Source organism: Delphinus delphis, chromosome 4 (genome assembly GCF_949987515.2).
Source record: "Delphinus delphis chromosome 4, mDelDel1.2, whole genome shotgun sequence".
NCBI classification, from domain to species: domain Eukaryota; kingdom Metazoa; phylum Chordata; class Mammalia; order Artiodactyla; family Delphinidae; genus Delphinus; species Delphinus delphis.
In genome coordinates this window covers 42,093,712-42,118,401 of record NC_082686.1, presented here as the reverse complement: position 1 = coordinate 42,118,401, position 24,690 = coordinate 42,093,712, and positions in this window count along the sequence as shown.

The window sequence follows — 24,690 nt, the reverse complement described above, 5'->3', positions numbered from 1 at the left end:
AGTTTCCTTTCCAGATCATTCCGCTAAACAATTTCTTTATGCCACTAAATCCTTTGAAACTCCCCTTCTCTTTGCATATCTTTCAAACTGAACCAATCTGTTTTCTCAGGCATACATTTCTTCAAGCTTCTCTCTTGTTGACAAACATTTCGCATAATGTTTTCTTTTCTTTTTTTTTGGTAATTAATTTCTTTGTTTATAAAATATAACCTCCTATTTTCAAGTACCATATGAATATTTTAAATAAGTCGCTTTTGAAACACCCAGGGTGTTTGTACACCGCAGGGTGAGATGTACAAAAATTCTGTTTTGTGATATGAAAAGGCATAGCATCAGAAAGGATTTTTAATGGTTACTAAAGTTTTGAACAAATAATTTAACTTCTTTAACCCTCCTTATCCTCATGTGTGGAGATAATAATGCCTCCCTTAGAGATATATAAGTACATTTTTCCAACTATTATTACTATCAATAGTAATTTATTATCAAGAATATTACTAATTATTCTTATGTTTTTAATATGCTCATTCTCTAGACCAAGTAAAATATTGGCATAGGCTACAGGAAATGTTCTAACTGAAAATAAACATAAAATTAATAGGTTTTGTTCTTTTTTTTCCACCAAAACTAAATTAAGGATAACTTTTTGTATGGTGACATTGTTTTGCTATTTTTCTTCAACTATAAAATTATCAGAAGGCAGCTTGACCAGCTGATGCTTTTATACTTACAGTTGCTTGACGGAGGCACACTATTGTGGGAAAATGGATATAAGGTTACTTACCAGAGTACAGTGACACAATTTTATAAGAAAATACAGTTCCCTTTATTCCAGTTCTGTATTCATCCTGCACTTTCTGACATTAATCAATTTCACAACTGACTTTTCAGCTGTAAAAAAGAATGTCAACTGGCGATCATGCATTTCCTTATATACTCTTGGTTACCCTTGCTCAGTAATAGTTTTTTTATAAAATAGTTTTTGGTAGATAAAACACTAAGTAGTTTCTTCTCTGAATACAACAATGAAAACTTTGTTTTTGATTCAATTTTATCATTAAGCAACTAGTAATAAATAATTCAAGACAAGAGGCACGTTTCAAAAACTTTATTTTTGATCATTTTGTTTTGGATTTGCCATTAAGATCTGGCTAAAAAATTGATTACCTCCTGTTGAATCTATAAAGGATAAATTCATTTGAACATAAGGTCCAGCTCTATTTTCCCTATAAGTGTGTTATCACTCAAATGAATAAGTTCTGATTCACTCTCTTGGCTGGGACTTAAGCATAAATATATTTAATCAGGTAACTTATTAAATGATTTATAAATGCACTAAATAGACTAGAGTGTATTCCTAAGCATAGTGAATATATGTCAGGGATAATTTTAACATCCACTTGAACAGATGCCCCAAGGATTTCATGGCTTTATACCCCACAGCACCTTGAGATCTATGAAGGACTAGTAACCTTGTCTTCATCAACCTACTTTTGAATGTCTCCTCCATTTCTTGTTCTTCTGGAAATTTAACTGTTCACTGAGTACACTTCCCCTATGGCTCTCTGAAGTGGAGATTTTTTTCTTCTCTTTCTCACATGTGACCTCAGGTGCAGGGGTGAGTGGTACCATGTGTGCTTCCATTTGCTGTTTATCAAACTAATTCTGTCTGTCCCACATAGCCTCAATTTCTCTAAAGTGTATGCCATCAGACTGCACTCTTCTTATTGATGTCATCTATCTATTTCTATGTTGATTCTCACCTTCACAGCACATTTATGCATGGCTTTAACATCTAGATCTCTGCCTTCCTTTCCATCACTACTCTTGCCTTGATTTTTAGTGTCTTTTTTATAATTATGTTAATTATCCACCAAGACCTTGACCCCTCAGTTGCTTTTCTTCCACTCTACTTTTTTACCACTCCCATGGACAAACTCGAGATACTTCCATTAATAATAATTATATCACAGCTTGTATCTCAATTTTAGACATTCTGCTCTCTGGCCACCAACTTCCAGTCCATCCATATTTTTACAGCATCAAGCTGTTCCTTGACCAACATCACGAGTGCAGAGCCATTGATTTTTGTCACTTTTTCACTGTACAGCCACCTCCTTTGTGTTCCTCTTCTTATCCAGCTGTAGTCTGTGATATGCTATTAAAGCATCTCTGTTGAAAACATCCCTTAAGGCTGTGCTCTTCCCTTCTTTCACCCCATCCTCTGTATCTTTCTACTGAAAAACTCCCAGTCTTACATTACAGCATGTCTGTATAGTTACAGGCATTGTCTAGTAACTATGGAAAATCGTGATCCGGGAGAGAAAGTGAAATTTTAAAGAACAAATTCTTAGATTAGGTGAGTGGTAATGGATAGCAGGACCAAGTGCAGAAGTGGAACTGTTGGCCTGGACTAGTTTATAAACTGTCCATCCATCAAAACAGGCATCTTTAGCTAAGGATAGGGCTTTGGTCAAGCAAATATAACTTGAAGAAAATGAGCAGAGGAGTTGTGGGTATATGCAGAAATGGTTATAATAATGGGCCGTGAAACTTAAATTGATTAAGGAGGTAAATGAGAACACCAGGTGAGAGGTAGAGTGTGAATATGTGGATTGGAGATCCAGAAGAACTGAAGAATTTTTTTTTTTTTTTGCGGTATGCGGGCCTCTCACTGTTGTGGCCTCTCCCATTGCGGAGCACAGGCTCCGGACGCACAGGCTCAGTGGCCATGGCTCACGGGCCTAGCCGCTCCGCGGCATGTGGGATCTTCCCGGACCGGGGCACGAACCTGCGTCCCCTGCATCGGCAGGCGGACTCTCAACCACTGCGCCACCAGGGAAGCCCAGAACTGAAGAATTTTAAGAGTATGAGCAGTACAGTTGGTGTACTCAGAGGATAAGAGTCAAAGAATTAGATGATAAAATCAAAGAATTGGATGCTTGAAATCGAGATTTTGAAGATAGTGCAGTTATTATTAGTGAGGTCTACTGTATAATCATAGGACAGGATTGATGAATGAACACATTCTTATTGGTTAAATAATTTATAAAAAATTTTTCTTCTATAAGAAGTGATAAATTATGTGCTATTTTATAACAAGAATGAAAATTATTCCTTAAAATTTTTAAATGCCCTTAAATTTAGTTATTTACTAATCTAGATTTTAGAATATCCAGTCTGTGCTTGTAATCTCTTCAATTCCTTCCCTTAGGCCATGAGAATCTCATCAAACCCATATAAACTTTCCCTAAAGAATGCTTATATACAAAATAAGCACATACACAAAATTTCAGGAGATTCAAATGCCTTCTGAAGTTTATCATTGGATCCCTTAGGGTGAAAGTATTAGGGTGTTAGGGTACAGGTTTTCAGGATCACACTTTTCTAGTAGCTTCTAACTGCATCTGAACCTGCCATTTTGAATTTTAAGCATTAGATGTAAGATGGCAAAGGCACTTTAGTGGTAGAAACCTTCGAAATAGTTAAATTGCTGTATTTAAGCCATCTTTTACCTGATGAGAATTCTTAGAGGCAAGGGCATGCTGAAATAGATTTTCCTTCTCAGTTCCCTCTCAGAGGATTCCAAATTAAACTGAACTCTTAAAATGAAGCTAGAAAATACTAAGGCCACTAACAAATCCAAGAAGGTTTATTTTGCCCAACTAAAGAGACTTGGCAGCTTTATATTTCAAGCCCAAGGTATACATTTATCTTACTTCTTAGTTAAAATTTCCATGGTCCTCCTCTACCTCTTGTGGCTTGTAAAAGAACTCACCTAAAGATGTTCTGGGCTATCACCTACGTTTTAATACTGTGTCTTTTATTGGGTGTGTGTGTGTGTGTGTGTGTGTGTTTATGCATATGTGTGTGATGTAGGCAACTCATATGTTTCAGTTTCCTCATTCATAACAGATTACCTATCCTACCTAGTGAGTGTGAAAGAGATAATGTGAATGTTCATTCAGCACACATAGAATACTATCAAAAGCAGAACAATAATGTTATATAATTTATTCTACCATAATCACTTTGTCAAATTGGCCTTCTTGAGAACATAGCATCTTGGGCCTGTACGCTGTAGGTAAACATAGCATCTTGAGCCTGTATGCCATAGGGCGTGTATGCCGCATGCCATAGGCCTGTATGCCTGTATGCCATCTTGGGTCTGTATGCCAAAGTATGAGAATATTGTAAATGATACTCATATTGAAAATCCAATATTTCTAAAGAAATCACCTTATTTACCACTAGAAGCCTTTATGTTAAAAAGGTTGAACATTGGTCAAATAGCTAGTGATTTTGTTTTATTCATTATTCATTATTTTAAAGTTGGCAGATTAGTTAGCAAATCAGTTGCAAATGATGTGGAAAATCTACTGCTTCTGAAATTGTGTGAGACTGCATTAAAAATCAAATTTAATAAGTCAATGGATACGTTTATTAGATACTTAATTTATTAACTGCTATCCTCTGTAAACACTATCAGAGATATAGACTGAAAAAAAATCCATGTTCTCAACAAGCATGTGATTTATTTGGGTATAAAAAGTCAAATATAAAATTTACTTGTTTAAAATTTATTAATAAAGACATTATAGGAAATCGTATTTTACCTTAATTACACAGATTGTACAAGACATAATATTTCATTAGGAGAATTTCCTCTGGGTTATAGTAGTTATACTGGATTCATTAGTAAATTCATTTCTTTAAAATTTTTTAGTTAAGTGCCTGCTATAATGTTAGGCATTATGCTAGGTCTTATGTTAGATGTTGGGAATAAAAAGGTAAATAAGACAGAGGTTGTCAAGAACTGAGAATTTTCTGAGATTTTACCTTATTTGGGAACTAGTGAGTCATCCTGCCACAGTTTCATGGACAATGGGTATGAGACTCCTGGTCTAGGTGAAAGTCTTTATACTTATGGCACACCAATAAGAAGGAGCTTCACTCTTGGGTGAGTTTCCCTTGTACTCCAAGTCCCACTGGGGTGACATGAAGGGGCCCAGATAGATGCTGCATAGGTAATGAGTTTATATCATAGCTGAGGAACCCTGGGCTTGGGCACTCCGAATCATTTGTTATGGGCAGTGAGCAAATCCATCTGCCTTCTGCTCTGGAAGGAGACATTCATTATACTGGTCAGTAAGCAACCCTTCCCTCAAGGTTATTAGGAGATACTAATATTCCAAGGCTGCTTACCAAACAAACATTCTGAAAAAGACAATCCAGAACAAATTACAGCCATCAGGGCCTGTATTAGTTTTCTATTGCTATGCAACAAATTACCACACATTTAGTGGGTCAGAACTTATTTATAATCTTGTTCCCATGGGTCAGAAGTCTGGGCATGGTAACAAGGTCCTTTGCTCAAAGTCTCATTGGCTGAATTCAAGGTGTCAGCCAGATTGAGTTCTTTTCTGGAGCTCAGGGTCTTCTTCCAGGATCACTTGGTTGTTGTCAGAATTCAGGTTCTTACAGTTGTAGGACTGAGGTCTCCATCTTCTTACTGTCAGGCATCTAGCCTCTTGAGGTCAAATTCTAGAGGTCACCCACAGTTGCTTAGCATATTGCCCTATTACAGTTTTTTTTTTTTTTAATATATATATATCATGGTGGCTTACTTTTTTAAGGCCAGCAGGAGACTCTGTCTTTCCAGTCTGCTAAAATGGAGTTTTATACATAATCATGGGAGTGACTATTCCATCATCTTTGCCATATAGCATAACCTCACTAACGGGTGATTATTCCATTACTTTTGCCATATTCTACTGGTTAGAAGCAAGTCATAGTTTTTTCTTGTCCTCAAGGGGAGGGGATTATATAAGAGTGTGACTCATTGGGGGATCACTTAAGGGTGATCAGAAGATCATAAATTCATAAAAATGAGAGGCTAATATGGAATTACCTTCCAACAGACATACACCTTGATAAAGAGAAGCTTACAATCGACTGGTCTTTCTGATCTTCCTATAGACAGATTATATATAATCGTAAATAAACACATATATAAATTTGGCAATTAATGGTGATAAATGATACTAAAGAAATAAACTAAGAGTTTGATAAAAAAAATAGAGAAACAATTTTGGAGATTTAAGATGTTCTTTGAGAATGGATAGGCTTTAGACAGTGGGAGAAGATTATGAGTAATTGGAATGATAGAAAAGAGAAACAAAATTTCAAGGTTTCTTGGGGGCACTCAGTGAGTGCCTAAGTTATATTGAAGCATAACTATTGAAAAGATGAGTAGTTGCAATAAGGATTGGTGGGTACTTGACAGGCTGAAGAGTTTTGACTTTATGGTATAAGCAGTAAGAAGGCTAAGGAAGTTGGAATGGAGGAAGAAAGTATGATTAAGGGAATAACATATTTTATTAAGTTTTATTTAAAAATTTTTTTTTATTGGAGAATAGTTGATGAAGGGAATGTTATTTAAATATTTAAACATAAGCTTGGTTTTCTTGGATAGTAAGATACCCAAGCAGAAATATTCAGTAAGTAAGTAATTAGAAATGCTGATGGGAACTCTGGAAGAAAGTAAAATGTAGATCTGAACACTAGGTGTAGAATGTGGATTTCCATGGGATTAAGGAACCTACGAAAAGAAGTGTATAGAAAATAGAAGGATAAAGGTTAAATTGTTCAGCACAGGAGGAAGCTGAGTAAGCAAAACTAATGGTGAAGGTACTAGGAGGGCCAGGCTAACGCAGTGCTATAAAAAACAAGGAAACAAATGAAAGAAATGATGTGGACAACCATTTGGAGAATTTAGAGAATCTCTGATTATGTTTCAAAGTATTATGTGAGTTGCGTAGGGTAGATTTTCACTAGAGACAATTCTAAAAAGGGTTGGCGAAGGAAGTAGAAACAGTAGGAATGGACCACTTTTTCTAGAAATTTATCAGGGAATAAAGAAATTGTTTGGCAAATAGATAGGACTGCTGAGATCACTGTGATTGTGAAAGGGTGAAAATACACATATTTGAAAGTGCTTTGTAGAGACACTTATTTAATGCTAAATAAAACGGTGTCCTTTATCAGCTGATTCTTAGAAACTCATATTGTATAGAGAAAAAATGGACCTACAGAAATTGTTCACTCAAAAATTTTGTATAAAATTAAAAAAATTTTGATTATGTGTTATCGATATTACTTTGTTTTTATCTTCTAACATTTAAAATTAATTTTTGAAAAGTTAAACAAATATCCTATATAACACTGAGGTACTGAATACAAGGATTTATCCAAAGTCCTTAATAAAATTACAGCCCAATATTAACAACACACACATGTACACACACATGCCCATGCATGCATGTATATAATAGCTGAGCACATCAGAAAACAGTGAGTGAAGAATGAATTCATTTCTGTTAAAATTAAATACACATACATATATATTTTTGCTTATATTGAATGTCTGTAAAACTATAAAGTATTTGGTTACATCTTCTGGAGAATAAGAGGAAGAGGTTTTTTCCTTTTTCCTTTACACCTTATATTTAATAATAGGCATAGTAAACATAAGTCTAAAGAAATGTAATAGTAAAAATAACTTTTAAAATCAAGTTATTATAAGTAAAAAACTTATAAGGACCTAAATTAGAGTAGTGTTTTATATAGATTGGTGAGAGGAAGAAACAAATTTTATTGATTTTAATATTTAGGGAGTGGACTTGGCAGGGTGAAATGACAATATTGACAAGATGGGTAAAGAGGATTTGCTTCATGACATAACTCAGTTTCCTGGTCAGAGAGTATCTTTCATCTTGAACAAGCAGGCTTTGGGTAAAAATTAATAATTTAACACTATGTAATGCCCTCTTGTTTAATCCAAGAAAATGTACAGTGGCCTGAAGGTGAACACTTTTTTCTTTGACAAGAGAAACTGGCATTAGCTCAAATTATTTCAGAAATAATTTTTATGAGTCTGTTATTTTTAATCTAGAAGTTCCACTGGAATGCTAGGGTAAAAAGAATTTCTGATTGCCTAACAGTGGATTTTTTTTTCTTTCTTTTTTTAACCTGCCCTACATTCCAGGATTATAGTCAGAAGTTCATGGGGTAAGACCAACAGTATTTAGTCAATATCATACCCAGTAAAGATGCCTAGTGTCTCACACACTCTTAGAGTGTTTACCTCTTAGAGTCTCTATTTTGATTACTTAAGAAAAAGTAGGACACAGTTATACTAGGCAGTAATAAAGTGATTTCAGTAGGCAACATGCACACTTCTACCAACTACCCTAAAGTATTACATTTATCAATGCTCAGAAACTCATTTTAATTTTCTAACTGAATCTTATCTTTGATCTATAGTTTTTGCTAAATCCCATGGACAGATTCATGCTAATCTAAGAAATAAAGATACTTATTTTTAAAGCATGTTTACTATGTATCCAATTGTAGTTTATTGGAGCTATCTTAAGAAATATATGATTTGCCTAGTTGGAATTCACTAGTAGGCACAATTTGTCTTGCATTTTTGAGAATTTCCTAATATGTAGCTTATGGGATATAAATATTTAAAATGAGACTTGAGTTTCCATAGTAGAAAAAATAAAGAAAATGTTGATGGTTTAACTTTACTTGTAAAAGAGAAAAAGAACAATAGATGCCATATTTTATTGTGTGTGTGTGTGTAATATATTTGTGTATTAATATTAGTGTATATGTGACCCTGAAAGTTTTAAAGTGAAATTTATTTTGGATAAAATGTGTGGTAGCATTGTTGCAAATCAGAGCAAAGAGAGAGTTCTACTATTGCTTTATATTTGTTTCTGAAGAACATCTTCTTTTAATCATTTTCTATAACACATAATTATAGCACATGCCCCATAGTTACTTTCAGAATTGTAGGAGTGCATTGAAAAGTTCATCTTGAGAAAACACACTGTTCTAGTTTCAGATATGTATTATTACTATGCAGCCTTATCTTCAGTTATGTTGTCTTATAATAATAGCCATTATTTATGAAGAGAAAATTATTATATTCAAAATTTCTAGGTGATCTATAAAATCTTCAAAACTAATTCTAAAGCAGTAACTGGAAAAATTTGCATACAGTTCAGTACAAAAGTTAAAAGCATTGTTGTAGTCTTTTAAAACATATGGAGCCTTGGAGGTTACAAAAACTTATAAAAATTAAATTTACATACATATAGATAATATCTACACACATTGCTTAAGGTATGCTTTCTGTGATGAAATATACACTTTGAGTAACTGAAGTGTTTTTTCTTTCTGGAACAAGAAAATCGGTTTTATGATTATATTATTTGCCAATTCTGTTACAGATTTTATTTCATGATGTTTTCAGTAACCTTTAAAGAAATAGTTCAGTCTTTCAATTTTAGCAGAATCAACTAATTTTCATTCTATGAACGTTTGGAGCCAATTTACCCTTAGCACCTGTAATAAGTATTGCACGGTGCCTACAGTTCAGGCTTGGGATTCAGAGTACCTACGTGGTATCCCACTCTGTCTGTAGCTGCGTGACCTTGGCCAAGTCACTTAACCTCTCTGTGTTGCACATGTTTTCATGTTTACAATATGGTTAATAGCAATAGTACTTGGATTGAGGGTTTGTGGTAAGGATTAAAGACACATAAAGAGATGAAAACATTCCCTAGAATATTTTAATACCTACCTGATACTATTTTTGAAATGTTTGAAATATATAAAATGATTAAATGGCTATGAATAATTTATAGCAGCTTATCATCAATTGTCATATATTTTACACCTAAAAGCATAATTCAAGTCCATTTACCTAAGTTCCAGCTCCTTCACCGGTTGCCCAATGAACATATCTCCTTGAATGGATTCCACCACAATAAACAGATATCAAACATTCGCTTCACATCCTAAATTAGTGTTTCTTTTCAGATATTTTATTTCTATTAAGTTCTCAGTCACTTAAGGGTTAAATCTTGGAGTCATCTTTGACTTACTCATTTCTTTCAGTTAATTTTTGGGGCATGAACAGCAGGCACTTAAATTCATTTACTTTTTCTTTCAGAATCTCTCTCTCTCTCTTTCTCTCTCTGCCTGTCTTCTTTTCCTACCACCCTAGTCAAATTCATTACCACTTATTCCTGGTTTACAAGAGTAATTCCCTAGTTTGCTTTTTTGTTTTGTTTTTCCACTCCTGAAGCCATCTCCTTTTTTTTTTTTAATTAATTTATTTTTTATTTTTTTATTGGAGTATAATTGCTTTACAATGGTGTGTTAGTTTCTGCTTTACAACAAAATGAATCAGTTATATATATACATACGTTCCCATATCTCTTCCCTCTTGCGTCTCCCTCCCTCCCACCCTCCCTATCGCACCCCTCCAGGCCGTCACAAAGCACCGAGCTGATCTCCCTGTGCTATGCGGCTGCTTCCCACTAGCTATCTACCTTAAGTTTGGTAGTGCATATATCCATGCCTCTCTCTCGCTTTGTCACAGCTTACCCTTCCCCCTCCCCATATCCTCAAGTCCATTCTCTAGTAGGTCTGTGTCTTTATTCCTGTTTTATCCCTAGGTTCTTCATGACATTTTTTTTTTAATTTTTTGGCTGCGTTGGGTCTTCGTTGCTGCGTGTAGGTTTTTCTCTAGTTGCTACAAGCGGGGGCTACTCTTCATTGCGGTTTGCGAGCTTCTTATTGTGGTGGCTTCTCTTGTTGTGGAGCACGGGCTCTAGGCGTGCGGACTTCAGTAGTTGTGGCTCGCGGGCTCTAGAGTGCAGGCTCAGTAATTGTGGCGCACGGGCTTAGTTGCTCCGCGGCATGTGGGATCTTCCCAGACCGGGGCTCGAACTAGTGTTCCCTGCATTGGCAGGTGGATTCTTAACCACTGCGCCACCAGGGAAGTCCCTAGTTTGCTTTTTTAATTCAGCTAGATTCATTCACTGCTTCTGGCAAAATCCATGATTGGATGCCAGTTTTATACATTACTTCCCTACCCTAAAGCCTCTGTTCTGTTCTGTTCTACTATGCTAAATCTAAACTTTCTCTGTCCGGTCATAGTATTTCTTCTAATCTAACCCATAACTACCCAATACTTTCATCTAGTGAAAACCTGTAGTATTCCCTGTATTTCAAGTCCCATGCTCACCCCCACTTCTGTTCTTTTTTATCTCATCAAACATGTCCTCTTGATTTTTTTACCTGGCTATATTCCCAAACTTTAAAGTTCAAGCCATGTTCTAGGTTTTAATTAAGCCATTGTTGCCTATATTACCTTGCCATGATTTTTTCCTCTTGTGAGTTCTGATTTTATTTATTGGTTATATCATGCTATTTCATGCTTAATGATTTATGGTCAATCTCTTTCAGCTAGACCACTTGTCACACCTAGTGATATTTACCTCTTTTGCTTTAATGGCATAACTTTTTTCTCTGACCTATATTTTTATATACTATCTTTCTTGGCCTGCGTCTAAAATTTTGCTGTTTTACATGACTCTGTCTTATGGCATACTCTTTTATGAGCCCCCATCATTGTTTTATTTTCTCACATAAGCACATTTAACCCTGAGGCTTCAGATCTTTGACTTCATTCGATACTGTCAACTTGTTTTTCAAAACAGTCATGCCAGTGTCCTCTCACTGTCAACAGTGAATGAGTTCTGATTTTTTTCATCTTTGCAAATATTTCATTTTAAGAGACTTTAATTTTTGCTGGTCTGGTGGAAGTAAAATTGTATCGCAGTCATTTTGCTTTGCCTTATATCTATTGAATTTGAATACCTTTCAGTATGGTTATTGTAGATTATTTTTTCCTTTTTCATGAAGTGCCTACTAAATTCATTTGCCTTCTCTCTTTTGATTTTTTAAAGTCTCTTATAGATATTTATGAGTTTAAAAACATATATTCTGGATACTTATTCCTTTGTAAGTTTTATGTATTGCAAATATTTTCTTATTTTGCAGATTATCTTTTCATGTTCTCAACAGAACTTTATAGTTTCAATATATTCAAATTCATAAGTCTTTTCTCTGTATTTTGTACTTTTTATGTAGAAAATCTTCCTTTACCCCAAAGTTTACAGCTATATTCCTGTATTGGTTAGAAAGATTAATGGATTTGGGTTTTATACATAAGTCCTTAATCCATGTAGAATTTTTATGGTGTGGGGAAGAAACTCATTGTATTTGTTCTTCATTTTCTGAAGTGACTTCACCTCTGGCAAAGACAATATGGTATGATATTAAGATTATTGCACCAGCATTTTTTCTGTTTGAAATTATTGTATATGTTCTCCCACATCTTAAAAAGGCTTTTTGTGTCCTTATATTGTAGGCATGTTTCAGATAATGAACATATTTGTGATTTACCAATTACAGTCTTAAATTCTGTGTTGTACTGAAGATGTAACTCATTTATATTTATCATAATATTACATTTATCGTAATCAAATAAATATTTGATTCATGGCTATTTTATTTTACAGTTTCCTTTTGTACTATTTATTCTATATTTTTTCTTCTATTTTTTACATTTTTGGATTAATTGTATTATTTCCTTTTTTCTTATTTCAATATTTTTCCTTTAGTAGTTTGGACATTATATTTATAATACCTTAGGAAATAGAAATTCTAATGTTCATACTAATTTTAACAAAGTTTAATTAAATGCTAAAATTAATCAGTTTCCTTTCTCTTCTTTGGAACAATACAACCATGATGACTTTCTTCCCAATGTGTATACCATTCTATAATTTAGATATTGTCAATTATATCTAATATTTGCTTGAATTTGCCCATACATTTAACAGTTTCTTTGCCTATCATTTCTTTTAGCATCTAGCCCTTTCCTCTTGATCATTTTCCTTCTGTTTTAAGGATATCCTTTAAAATTTTGCTTAGTGAGGGCTTATTGCTAGTAACACTCTGGGTTTTTTTGGTCTGACAATAGGTCTATTTCATGCTTATTCCTGAAAGGCAGTTTCCTTGTGCATATGTTCTAGACAGACAGTTATTTTTTCTCAGTGCACTCAAGATATAGTTTTACTTTCTTTCGTCTTTCGTTGTTGACAATCAGGCTTACTGCTGCAGTGTTGCAAACCATTTGTTTTTCTCTCTGGCTACATTCAAGATCTCTCTTTTATTTTTGGTAATAAGCTATTTCATTTTCATGTATTTAGAAGTATATTTCTTTTTTATTTATTCTAACTGAGATTATTTGGATTTCCTGAATCTGAAGATTCACATTTTTTTTAACATCTTTATTGGAGTATAATTGCTTTACATTGGTGTGTTAGTTTCTGCTTTATAACAAAGTGAATCAGTTATACATATACATATGTTCCCACATCTCTTCCCTCTTGCATCTCCCTCCCTCCCACCCTCCCTATCCCCCCCACCACGTGGTCACAAAGCACCGAACTGATCTCCCTGTGCTATGTGGTTGCTTCCCACTAGCTATCTATTTTACGTTTGGTAGTGTATATATGTCCATGCCACTCTCTCACTTTGTCACAGCTTACCCTTCCCCCTCCCCATATCCTCAAGTCCATTCTCTAGTAGGTCTGTGTCTTTATTCCTGTCTTACCCCTAGGTTCTTCATGACTTTTTTTTTTTCTTAGATTCCATATATATGTGTTAGCATACGGTATTCGTTCTTATCTTTCTGACTTACTTCACTCTGTATGACAGACTCTAGGTCCATCCACCTCACTACAAATAACTCAATTTCATTTCTTTTTATGGCTGAGTAATATTCCATTGTATATATGTGCCACATCTTCTTGATCCATTCATCCAATGATGGACACTTAGGTTGCTTCCATGTCCTGGCTATTGTAAATAGAGCTGCAATGAACATTGTGGTACATGACTCTTTTTGGATTATGGTTTTCTCAGGGTATATGCCCCATAGGGGGATTTCTGGATCGTATGGTAGTTCTATTTTTAGTTTTTTAAGGAACCTCCATACTGTTCTCCATAGTGGCTGTATCAATTTACATTCCCACCAACAGTGCAAGAGTGTTCCCTTTTCTCCACACCCTCTCCAGCATTTATTGTTTCTAGATTTTTTGATGATGGCCATTCTGACCAGTGTGAGATGATATCTCATTGTAGTTTTGATATGCATTTCTCTAATGATTAATGATGTTGAGCATTCTTTCATGTGTTTGTTGGTGATCTGTATATCTTCTTTGGAGAAATGTCTATTTAGGCCTTCTGCCCATTTTTGGATTGGGTTGTTTGTTTTTTTGTTATTGAGCTGCTTATAAATTTTGGATATTAATCCTTTGGCAGTTGCTTCATTTGCAAATATTTTCTCCCATTCTGAGGGTTGTCTTTTGGTCTTATTTATGGTTTCCTTTGCTGTGCAAAAGCTTTTAAGTTTCCTTAGATCCCATTTGTTTATTTTTGTTTCCATTTCTCTAGGAGGTGGGTCAAAAAGGATCTTGCTGTGGTTTATGTCATAGAGTGTTCTGCCTATGTTTTCCTCTAAGAGTTTGATAGTTTCTGGTCTTACATTTTGGTCTTTAATCCATTTTGAGCTTATTTTTGTGTATGGTGTTAGGGAGTGTTCTAATCTCATACTTTTGCATGTACCTGTCCAGTTTTGCCAGCAACACTTATTGAAGAGGCTGTCTTTTCTCCACTGTATATTCTTGCCTCCTTTATCAAAGATAAGGTGACCATATGTGTGTGGGTTTATCTCTGGGCTTTCTATCCTGTTCCATAGATCTATATTTCTGTTTTTGTGCCAGTCCCATACTATCTTGATTACTGTAGCTTTGTAGTATAGTCTGAAGTCAGGGAGCCTGATTCCGCCAGCTCCATTTTTCGTTCTCAAGATTGCTTTGGCTATTCGGGGTCTTTTGTGTTTCCATACAAACTGTGAAATTTTTTGTTCTAGATCTGTGAAAAATGCCAGTGGTTGTTTGATAGGGATTGCATTAAATCTGTAGGTTGCTTTGGGTAGTAGAGTCATTTTTACAATGTTGATTCTTCCAATCCAAGAACATGGTATATCTCTCCATCTATTTGTATCGTCTTTAATTTCTTTCATCAGTTCAGCACCACCAAACCAGCTTTACAACAAATGCTAAAGGAACTTCTCTAGGCAAGAAACACAAGAGAAGGAAAAAAGCTGCAGTAACAAACCAAAACAATTAAGAAAATGGGAATAGGAATGTACATATCGATAATTACCTTAAACGTAAATGGATTAAATGCTCCCACCATGAGACACAGACTGGCTGAATGGATACAAAAACAAGACCCATATATATGCTGTCTACAAGAGACGCACTTCAGACCTAGGGACACATACAGACTGAAAGTGAGGGGATGGAAAAAGGTATTCCATGCATATGGAAATCAAAAGATAGCTGGAGTAGCAATTCTCATATCAGACAAAATAGACTTTAAAATAAAGACTATTACAAGAGACAAAGAAGGACACTACATAGTGATCAAGGGATCGATCCAAGAAGAAGATACAACAATTGTAAATATTTATGCACCCAACATAGGAGCACCTCAATACATAAGGCAAATACTAAGAGCCATAAAAGGGGAAATCGACAGTAACATATTCATAGTAGGGGACTTTAACACCCCACTTTCACCAATAGACAGATCATCCAAAATGAAAATAAATAAGGAAACACATTTTTTTAACAGTTCTGAAACTTACCAGCCATTATATTTTCATTGACCTCTTGCTACCTTATTGATTTATTATGTATAGAGTAGAAATCAACCAGAGAGAAGAAAAAATTTTTTAAATGTGATGGCAAAAACCATGTGCAATACAAAAGTGGATTAAAGCATAAGATTTTGTTCAAACAGCTAAGTTATGTAAATAAAATAGGGAAATCAAGTAGAGAGATACTAGTTTCTGATTTTCATAGATGTGCTTGCTAGATGAGATGATAGATGTGTTTTTCTGTACCTGAGCTTCATGGCACTAATTAATTAGTTCAATACTTTATTTGATGAAACTATATCCAAGTTTAAACCTCCTCAAAAGATTATTTCCTGAAAGCACCACTCAAACCATACACAAACTTGTCTGTGTTTTATACTTTTGAACATTTCATTGCTTATTTCATAAACTATAATATAAACTTTGCCAATATCATTGTACAGCCATATCTACAATTCCATGATATCTCAGGTCTAAAATTGGATTTTAAATAGTATGCAGGCATTTGGAAAAAAGAGTAGACTATATTTTTATTTTGTATGCATCATTATTGCATAGAAAATACACACATAAACCTGTTTTTTTCTAAATGGGTCTTTAGTAGAATATTATAGTTGTTTACATCTGCAAAATCTGTGAATGTGCATGTATTTAGCTATGTTCTTTGAAGACTCAATATTTATATATATTTTAACTTATAAGTACAGTTCAAGCATTATGAACATTGTAATAGGTGGTTAAGTAGAAATAAAACAGTATTTAAAATGCATGTACCTAGTGTGGTGTTCAGGGTATTAAACCTCTCAGATCTCCCTTCTAAAAAGAAGACAGTGGGTTCAGATACACATATAACATTGCTTTTTACTACATGGAATTTAAATGTTTTTTTGTTTGTTTTTTACATTTATAGTTATATTTAAGGCTTGATGTTTTATTGACTAGATAGCAAATGCAGATTATTCTTAATATGAGAAATATGCAGAGTCATTACAAATCTTTGGAAGTGCTTATAGATAATCCCTCTCCTGATATGTCATTTTGTACAAATATGGTTTATTGGCATTATATGTGAATTAGCTTAAAGCACATGTCCGCAATTCAGACAAATTAAAATATTTCAAACAAAAATATAGTCAGTTCCTTTGTAAAGAAAATGATATTTGAGTTCTTTTTTGAATTCTTGTGCCTTATCTTACAGGTACAGATTTGTCTTCAAATATTGTTCTTTTGGAATAGAATATCTCATTATCTTATTACATATTTATATTTTAAATTTCCACTAATAATTATCTGATGAGTTAAATAATATTTTAAAAGAATTTTTGTTTAAGAGTACACATGTAAAAGTTGAGAAGATCTTTGTATGAAAACATATATTTGAAGTTTTTCTAAAAAGATGTACCTACAACTTGCATTTCAAACTTGCCATTGTTAGTGGCTTCAAATCTACTCTTGCTTAAATTAGTTGTAGAAGCTAAGGGAATGTTCAAGAGAGTCAACTTAGTTTTGGAAACTGAGAAGACAAAAGGCAGAGCAAATATAAGAAAAAAAGAGAGGTGCTTAGAAAAATATTGCCTACATGAATTTTTTTGGAGGGGCACTTTATATATTTTGACCCCTTGATTCCTTCATTCATTCATGCTGCAATTCAAAAATATTTATTTTTACCTTCTATTTGCCATACTCTATTAAAAGCATAGGTAGATATTAGTTCTTACCCTAAGGAAGTGTAGTAGCAGATAACATAGCACTGCTGAACTCAATGTTTTACATTCAATGACTGCTTGTTTTAATTCTGTATCATCTGATCTGTAGATAAAATCACTCTTATTTCTAACTAAGGAAAGCTACCAGTACCTTTTTTACCCTCTCAGTCTGTCAGAGAAACATTATACCAACAAGATGGAGTTAAATAGGCAAGGAAAACTTTATTCAAGACTATTGCAGTAGAGGTCAAGACTATTGACATAGTCAACAGGGATTGGACTCAACTCCATGGAAATGACAGGCAGAAAAGTTTTAACCAATAAGGAGTTTTAAGCACTGAGATGAGCTAGTGGAAAAGTATTGGAGTACATTAGGATGAGGTTGGTCAATGTGATGCTTTCCTTTTCTTTTGATTTTATAATCACATTTCAAAGGGATGTTTCTCAGGTCTTTGAGGGGAAAGATCTTGGCTTGTAAAACTGACAGGAGTCTGGGAAAAAATTTACATCTCAAAGGGACAGAGAAAGAATTTACAGTTGCAAGTTTTCTAAAGTAAATGTTCTAACAGTAAGGGAGGTCGGGAGCCTATAGTTAGGAAGAAATCTGTTTAAAATTTAATCACTGGCTGAATAACATTCCATTGTATATATGTACCAAAACTTTATCCATTCATCTGTCGATGGACATTTATGTTGCTTCCACGTCTTGGCTATTGTAAACAGTGCTGCAATGAACATTAGGGTACATGTATCCTTTCAAACCATGTAAATGGGAAAAGAATTTGAAAAAGAATAGATGCATGTATATGTATAACTGAATCACTTTGCTGTACACCTGAAACTAACACATTGTTAATCAAGTATACTCCAATATTATATAAAAATTTTAAAAAAGAAAGTCTCGGAAGCTAAAAAAATTAATCAAGCCAAGGGGAACATTAAGACCATCTTGTCAGTTGTACTGAATTAAACCTTGAACACAATTAATAGCAGCTGAAAATGAAGAACTGAATTCAAGATGGCCCAGGGCTGAGTCCAAGAATCAATGCATTAGCATTAATCTTGAGAATTAAATTGCCCTAGGAATAAGACACTTGTTTAATATGTACATATTAATTGGAAAATAAAACAAAAAGGAGATTTTAGAGAATATTTCGAAGGTTGGATTTTTTTAGGGAAGCTGAAATTAATCCCCAATCCTTATCAAGTTCCTCTATTTCTAGTTCTGCTGATGTGTACCCAAGGGATCTGTGCTGTTTTCCAGTGTTTTACTTTCTTTGCATGTAATAAATGACATTTCCCATTGCCTTCTATTCAGCAACTTTATTTCCCAGAATCCAGTCTTTATATGCAGGCAGTTAATTTTAATTAAGCCCTGGAGGAATTCTGTGTTTTATTGTACATTGGCTACCGTGTAGAACTGCATCTTTTAGTTAGAGTAACACTGAGTTGTATAAGTTAATGTTAGTATGATTGGTGGATTTGTGCATTTTTTGTTTTGAGATTGTCAACTCTCCCTATTGGTGTGCACTAGGTATATTTTGTTTTAGCATTTACTTAAAATGTTGGTTCCAATTTTTAGAGGTAAATGTTTCTGCCTTTGTTGGAAAAAAATGTCTAAAATAAGCCTTTCCTAATCATTTACAAGAGAAGAATTGGTCAGGTACAAAACCATCAAGGTCTTGTTAAATTGCATTTACCTCAACTGTTTGTGTGTGTGTGTGTGTGTGTGTGTGTGTGTGTATTTCTGGCAAAATAGAAAATCTCTTCAAAGGAGGTAAGTATAGACACCTAAAATTAGCTATCTTCTGATATCCACGTTTTCTTGAGAAATACAGCAAAATCCCTTGATGTTTCACCTCCAATTATAATTCTGACAGTATTCTATAAGCGCTTAAAATTCTTACAGGTTTTATATTTAGTATCTTAAGTGGTTGGAGATGCAAAAAACTTTTCTTCTACCCTAATTGTTCATGATACATTTAATTTAAAAAATCGTCTTCTTTGAAAATGGGAGTTCATTTAGAATTATGTCTGCTATTATAGAAGCCAGTGCAAATAAGTATGGCATTATTTTTGTTGATGCTGGGAAAAAAGAGAATCTATACTGCCTTTCAGATTTACTGCTTTTGATAGAAATGAATTGAGTTGGTGTGTTGTATTTTGATTCAATTTTAAAAATCCTTGATATATTACTGCTGTAGGCAAAAGTATATGAAACTGATAAAGCAATTATTTTCATTGATACAGCAATTCTTTTTATTTTCTTGAAAACGTGTTTCTTCCAAATAAATAGCATGCTTTTTTCCTAATAACATCATTGGAATGAAAGATGCTTAAAGATATAGGCTCTCTTGCTGTCACTTAAGTTGTCTCCCAAGGAAACATATTTTATGATTTTAGTCTTATGTTAAATACTTAAGATTTTTTTTTTAATAACCTCACTAAACTCTCAAGGAAATTGCCATAAATGTAGATATAGGTTTTAAAGGACAAAATGTGAAAAGACAAGGACTTGGTATTCTTCAGGAGCCTCAGAAATTCATCACTCCTTGTGTGTCATGCATTTTATTGCCTCCAGGAAAGCAGGGACCTTGATTTGAAGGACATTTTCTGGCTCTTTAATAGATGTTGACCATTCAGGGCACTGGAAGAATTGAACAATTTTCAATACTGTTTTTTCCCTTTATTTGACTGAATTATGAAGCAACACTTTCTATCTCTAGTGAGTTAAATTTCCCCAATGACACAGTTTTAGAGATTTTTCTGGATTATTATACTTTGATGGTTTGTTTCTTTCTAGTACTGTTGGTTTGCTGAAGTGCAGCTGTTTCTATTCCTGATACAAAGAATAAAATTGTACTGCAGGTGCCAAGGAGTAAAATATCCTAGTTAGCATTCTGAAAGCTCATCTGCCTAATATAATGATGTAAATGATGCAGAGTAACATCTTAATTGCAGGTGTTATTCTGAGGTTGAAAAGTAGGTCAGTGTCATCTACCTTAAGATCTTAGAGAAGTGGAAGGACTTTGCTGAAACTAAGAAAAAGTAACTTTGTTGAGTGATTGAGAAATTAGGTAAATCACTGGAATTCCCTGGCAGTCCAGTGGATAGGACTCGGCGCTTTCACTGCCATGGCCCGGGTTCAATACCTGGTCGGAGAACTAAGATCCTGCAAGCCTCGTGGCATGGCCAAAAGAAAAAAAAATTAGGAAAATCAGAGTTTATTATGTCTTTGTTAATGCAAATGGAATTTTTCACTATACTAATATTTAATTAGTATGACATGTTTTTTCCATCAGTGTTGATGTTGTGTACTGGAACTTCAGTCACATGAAGAACATACACTTTCTAAAAATGTTAATTTCATATTTTATCTCAACTTCTGCTTATAAGCTAAGATTCAGATTAATTTTTGAACAAATATGTAATTAATAAAATTGGCATAACAAACAGAACCACATTCACATTTCTTGTAGCTATGAAATTGTTAGTTTTGATTATCAAGTAACAGTCAAATAGCTAAAAAATAAAGCCTCCCATGTTTAGATCTATTTTTAGTTCATGTTAGTTTTGATCTATTTTTCTATCCATTATATTTTACACAATTCTTAAAACATCTTTGTTTTTTTCTTTTCTTATAATTCCTGGTATATGATGCATTCCATACTTCATTTGCATACCACATCTTCACATGATTGAACATATTTGAATTTGCAGTCTTCAAAATTAGCATCTGTTTCTCATTAATCAATTTTCATTTCCTCAGGTGTTAGTGATGTAATTACCGTCAGGTGTACAAGTCCGGCTTCATGTATTCTTATTAGTACAACATCACGTTATCACTTTTACTATTTGGCTCTAATTGCATTTTCTACATAAACTTTCTGTAGGACTTCTTATTGCATTAACATTATTATATACACTGCAATTTGCAGAAATGTTAGTGTTTTAAAAGAAAAACTTATTACACATTCCTTCTCAAGGAAAAAAAAACATAATTTTATTTCTATATCTGTAACCCTCATCCTTCCTATATTTTACTTAAAGAAAAATGTTATTTATTTATAGCTCTTTACATGATTTAATGGATGTACCTTTGTAGTTCTTAAGATGATTGTTTTAAGTTGTTTTCTCAAAAGAAACCCTTGTTCATTTCCATGAATATATTTTCTTTTTATCCCAATTATTTATTTCTCCATCTCTTCATACCTCCTTCCACCCCTTCATTCATTCATCCATCCATCCATATGCATGATCTTTTAGGAGTAATGGTAATTTGCTCATACTGCCTTCTTTGTACATATATTGATTCTTTGGCTGAGTATTTGACAAGTTATAAATGATTCTTAGAAAACACATATCCTTATTAATTGATTCCCATTACACATTTGTCCTGAAAAGTGTTTTCAGGTACATCCTCACTCAAAACAGTAATCTCTTATGAGTCCTATTTTCTATCAGGATATTGAAATAATGCCAATCCGGATTATTCCTTATTCATTGGTCAATGTCTGTTTCACCATTCTTTTCTTTTCTTTGGAGTATGACTTGGAGAATAGAAATGTATTCTAAATTTTGTGCTTCTGAAACGTTGTAGTTTTTTTTACCCAGGATCTGACATCATATTTTCATGTTTTATGTGAGAAAAAAAAAAAAAATGACCAAAAGAACTCTCCTAATTAGAAGAATATCTCTCTGATTTGATTGGTTCAATTTGGCATTTTCTTTTCTTTAAATTTATTGTTTTTTAGAGCAAGTCACTTAAATAATTTCTATACTATTATATGTTATATTTATAAAAATATATTATATCATATTGATAATTTTAAGTTGTTAGGAAGTGACTTATAATTGATTTAAAAATCACTAGAGTTGCTAAGTAAGGGAAGAATTATAGAGTAGAAGTGCATAGGCCAACCTTGGAGATTATCAGTTCCACCAAAACTTGCTCATGGATTGAATGGGGTGATAAGGGAAATGAAGGATCAAAAATGTCTCCTTGGGTTTTGGTTGAACTAGTGGCTGGATGTGGTATCATTTATTGACATGAGAAACACTATTTTGTATGTGTTCTGGGAGAGAATTTAATTTTGGAGATACTAAGTTCTAGATGACTATTAAGAATTCTACTTCTGGGGCTTCCCTGGTGGCGCAGTGGTTGAGAGTCCGCCTGCCGATGCAGGGGACACGGGTTCGTGCCCCGGTCCGGGAAGATCCCACATGCCGTGGAGCGGCTGGGCCCATGAGCCATGGCCGCTGAGCCTGCGCGTCCGGAGCCTGGGCTCCGCAACGGGAGAGGCCACAACAGTGAGAGGCCCGCGTACCGCAAAAAAAAAAAAAAAAAAAAAAAAACAAATAAAAAAAAAAAAAAAGAATTCTACTTCTGCAAACAATGGTAACTTTTCTTCTACTTGTCCAATACTCCTTATACCTATTTAGAGTGTTTAATTCATTGATCAAAATTAATAGAACAATGTTAACTGCAGTCATCTTGTCTTGTTATGAAGATCAATACTAAGAATGATATTGGTTATTGATTATAGGGAATTCATGTTAACATTTATTTTAATTCTTAAAAAAAATACTTTAAACCCTATGGGTTATATTTATGACAACTTTTCATCATTCAATGAAACAATGATGTGATTTTTATTTTTTATTTAGAAAGATCAGATAATTTTCCTTTCTAACTTACATGTTAATATTATCAATTTCCTAACAAAAATTATGTTTGTATTTTGGGTATAAAATTATATATTGCTGAATAGAATTTTTCTTTTGGATTTTACCATGAATATTATAGATATTGTTGTATAGTACTGTTTTTGCATGAAATAATCTCAGATTTAAATAGATTTCATGAGATAATTTAACAAACTTTCCATCTTTGTTATTATAGAAATTGATTTTTTTCTTGAGTACTTGTAAAAATGCAAATGTAAAATAACTTGCACCCAGACTTTTTTAGTATGCTTTTTATCTTTGGCCAAATTTGATTGTATAAGTTTCCACAGCTTGTTATTTTCAAAGTACAGTGATTTGTGCTTTTAAAATTTTCATCATGATTCAATAAGCTCTTCAAACTTTATTCTAAAATTTTTAAATAGTTGTGAGTTTCTTGTTTACACTTTTATTGTTCATATTTACTGTGCTGTTACCATTGAATGAAGGTTTTAGAATTTCCTATTTGTGATTTTGTCTTTTTATGACTGAGCACATGATCAATTTTTGTGAATATTAGCTAATAATTTCAAATATATTTTTCTACTTTTGCATATAACATTTTATTAATTATTGCTTTTCCATTTAGGTCTTTTGTGTTCTTATTTTTTCTGCATGTTTTACTATAAACTGATACTGATTTTTAACATTTTTCATTATTATTTGTTCTTGTAATGTATCCTTATATTTCTAATCATTTTTGCCTAATGGGTTTTGTTCTGTTTTACCATATTTAAGTTTACAGATTTTTCTTTTATTGCTTCACAGTTAATATAATAGGGTTCAATCTGCTGTCAATATCTTTTGCTTTGCTTTTCTTTCTTCCTTCTCTTTTGCCTTCCTTTTCTTTCCCTCTGTCTTTCCCTCTGAATACTACTGTGGGTTTGAGGATTTTTATTTATGCAAAGTTTTCAAACTACTGATTTTTTCAAACCACCAATTTTCTTTTTTTTAATTGAAGAAAGAAGTTTTTATTAAGAAATAGAGGACATTTTTAAAGATTAGTAAAGAATTACATTTTTTCACTGCAGGCCAGTTATTCCAAATGTTTATAATGCTTACCTCTGGTTGGTGAGATTATGGTTTAAGTTTTTTCTTTACACTTTCTTTTGTGCTACTAACTTCTTTTTTAACAATCAAAATATTTTCAGATGTGTCCAGTAAAAGGCACTTCAACCAAGCTTCTAGGTCCTTTTGACATCCCTTGTTTTATAATGCCCACTATACAATTCTTTATCAATTCATTGATATTTTATAACTCTATTATTATCAGTCGGGTTTTGACTTGCAAAGTTCATTCACAAAGCCATGAACCAGACAGTTGAAATATCTGCAAACTGTTACAGACATAGATAATTAGATTTTTTGGATCTTCTTAATTTTGAATTGATCTCATGATTTTTTTTTTTATTCTTTGTTCAATCTGTCTTTAGGAATATACATTGATTTTCTCCCCTGTTTTAAGCACTTCAATCTAGGCTTGATTCTATAAAAGCCAAATTTTTAGAATATTTTTAAATTTACAGAAAAATTGTGAAGTTAGTACAGTGTTCCCATAGTCCCTATACCCAATTGTCCCTATTATTAACATCTTACATT